At 38.8% G+C, this 3,146-nt stretch overlaps 1 pseudogene; it reads right to left on the reverse strand.

The window, feature by feature from the left end:
* Positions 1–786: 786 nt before the first annotated feature.
* LOC102475949 (60S ribosomal protein L23 pseudogene) lies at positions 787–1,197 on the reverse strand (annotated as a pseudogene).
* Between the last annotated feature and the right edge of the window lie 1,949 nt (positions 1,198–3,146).

A 3,146-nucleotide genomic window follows, 5' to 3' on the forward strand; every position in this document is an offset into this window, starting at 1 on the left:
TCTGTCTCTCTCTGTCTTTCTGGCAAGCACACACATCCTATAGCAAAAACCTCTCCAAAAAAAAAAAAAAAAAAAAAAAAAAGAAAAGAAAAGAAATAAACTTTGTTTTTTAAAGAGTGATGTTCTTATCCTGATGAGTCTTTCATATAACCCATCACAAACACCATACATTACAGGAAATATTTACAGCATTCTCTTCAAAGATAAAAATATAGCAATCTGGAGTAAGAGACTCCACTTAAACTGGAGTCTCATCCAACACAATAGGAAAGAAGGGAGGGAGGGGAGAGAAAGTAAAAGAAATAATGAGGGAGAAAGAGAGAAAAGAACAGTCTGTCATTATAAATATGATTATAAACATACAGAATGCAAGAGGCTGCAGAGAACTGAAACACAGAAGGGAGTTCAGAAAGGTTGTGGCATACATAATCATTATTCAAAAACCAAATACTTATAGAAATGTAATTTAAATACAGTAATGTTAACAAGAAAATGTAAAATACCTAAGAATAAACCTAACAACGATGTACAAAGACCTTACGTAGAAATGATTACAAAACTTCTAATGATATTGAAGAAGCTCTAACTTCGTGGAGACATACACTGGGTCCAATGATCAATAATCAGTATTAAAAATGATGTCAATTCTCTATAATGAAGTTACATTATGAATAGCTTGACTTATGATGCATTACATTTTTTGGGGGAAGGGAGCAAATAGTTTTTAATGTTTTGGGTTGTTTTTTTTTTGTTTTTTTTTTTTTTTTTTAAAAACACACTGGAGAATCAGGTGATGCTGCCAGCATTAGATGCAGTCCTGGGCCACAAGTCTGTGCACACTGGTCCTGTGATGGCAGAACCTTTCCTTTCACCTTTATTGCTTACTATGACCCCTGCATTATCTTCAAAATAAAAAATATGCCATCTTTTCTCTGGTATGACTTTCGTTGTCGAATTTACTCCTGGATGCACTTTCTTCCTGAGCTCTGGCTTGCCTTTCTTGACAGTGACCATCACCATGTCACCCATGCCAGCAGCAGGAAGCCTGTTCAGCTGTCCCTTGAGCCTCTTCACAGAGACGATATACCGATTTTTGGCTCCTGTGTTGTCAGCACAGTTGATCACGGCGCCTACCGGAAGACCCAGGGAAATCCGGAACTTTGTCCCAGAGGACCCGCCACGTCCTTGCTTCGACATCTTTTTTTTTTTTTTCAGGTATATGTGTTTATTTAAATCTTGCTTCGACATCTTGAATGCCAGAAAAAGAGAGAAAGCCGGTGCATTACATTTCAAACAACCAATGAGCCAAACAATTACTTTGTCCTATTTTCTATTAAAAACAGTACTATTAAAAGCCAAATTAAATTGTGTTTGTTTCCAAGCAGTTCCGGAAAAAATGATGGCATTGTTCTCTTCAACAACTAACCCTGATGGTGGCACCATTTCACAAACACCCCAGAACAATGTACAATCTGAAGCTAATATGTATCACTCTTCAGGTGGTTTTCATTGGGTGTTCTTATCACCCTTTATTTTCACTCATTCTCTCTGCCATAGCTCTGAAAGTATGAGGCAGAGTCATGGTTTTTCATTTATTTTTTTGTTTTATGGATGTTTGTTTTTCTTTTTTGTTTGTTTTCCTTTCGCTGTGTCGTGTAGTCATGGAAGCTCTACCTGTCAAGGTACAAAGGAGCTTCCCGCCAGGCATGGCCCACCTTAGTGAGCCTCAACCCCATTACTCTGAAAGCCATTTGGCTTCCCAGATGAAGCATGGGTCAAGGCTAAGCTGGCAGCAGGGCAGAAAGGAGAGGTTTCTTGGACTTGGTGGAATAGAACTTTTCTGCTTGGCTCACAGACATAGCTGAGAGGCAGTGCTCTTGCTCAGATTAGGACTTTACCCTTCTGTATAGGCCATGACTAGTGTTAACTTGCTGTGGGAACAATGAATGTTTGATTCCAGAGTCCCACGCTGGAGAGGGTGTTGTGTGCGTTTCACTCTGTTTCTCTCATTGAAGACCATCTTCCACTTTTAAACACCTTCCCTTTGTCTTTTCCCATCTACTTCTTTTTTCTCCTCTTGTTCATCTGTATAATGTCTTTCCCATCATTTTCCACTCGGTTTCATTATTTTCTTTCCATTTTTTTTTCTCTCTTGCCCTTTTTTCTACCCCCTACTCCCGCTGCCACCCATTTTCTGCAGTTTCTGGATAGATTTCCAAGCCCCCACCAATTTCCTTAGGTTCTCCTCCTCCCTGACCCTATTTCCTCACCCTTCCGGCATTCATTCTTCTAAAATTCTACTTACCATCTCATGGCCACATGTAGGCCAGCGTTCTAACAAGAAGAAATGGCAACGCTCCCAGTGCTGCAGATGCACATTGAGAGAACAGAGAGAGCGTGCAGAAGAGAGACTGTGCCCATTTACCTCCAAACCCCCTTCTCTCTTGGCAAGCATGTTTCTTTATTTTCTTTATTTTTGTATCTGTGTGTAGGCAGATAACATTTCAGATAATACCCCAGAGATTAGTTTCCATGAATTAGCCCAATCCTGTTTTTACTGTAATGCTTTTTATTATTTTATAGTTAAATACGGGCTTAGCCATGAATCCAGAAAAAATCTCATCAGAGCGCTATATCTAAGGTATTTGATCAATAAGATTATTACACAAACAATCGGACACTCATGTGTGCTGAGGAAAATTGTAATTACTTACGTGTGTTTCAAGAAATTAAGGGCCAATGATCAGGATGTTGATTTTAGAGGGCAACAATATCCTGGTTGATCAACCTGGATAAATCATTTTAAAATCAGTATTCTTAGAACCTAATATGGTCCCAGTGTCTAGGAGAACGTCAGTAAGTGCTTGCTGAAACAAATATTGGATTTTGTCCAACTTATCCTCCTGGGATGACTAAATACCTAACCCAGAGGATCTCTTATGACTATGTATTTCCACTCCTACAGCAAATAACATAATTTGCACATAAAAGATGAACATCACTGAATGATTTCTTTTCCATTCCAAGTCACTGGGTAGTTTCCATGAAGTCGTTATTCATCATAACATGTCTAAGGAAAAGGGATCTTTACTAATTTACTGATGGAAGAAAATTGTACCTAGATCTTCATAAGAGGCAGTTGTCCC

The sequence above is a fragment of the Tupaia chinensis genome, unplaced genomic scaffold, assembly GCF_000334495.1.
Source record: "Tupaia chinensis unplaced genomic scaffold, TupChi_1.0 Scaffold000004_1, whole genome shotgun sequence".
NCBI classification, from domain to species: domain Eukaryota; kingdom Metazoa; phylum Chordata; class Mammalia; order Scandentia; family Tupaiidae; genus Tupaia; species Tupaia belangeri.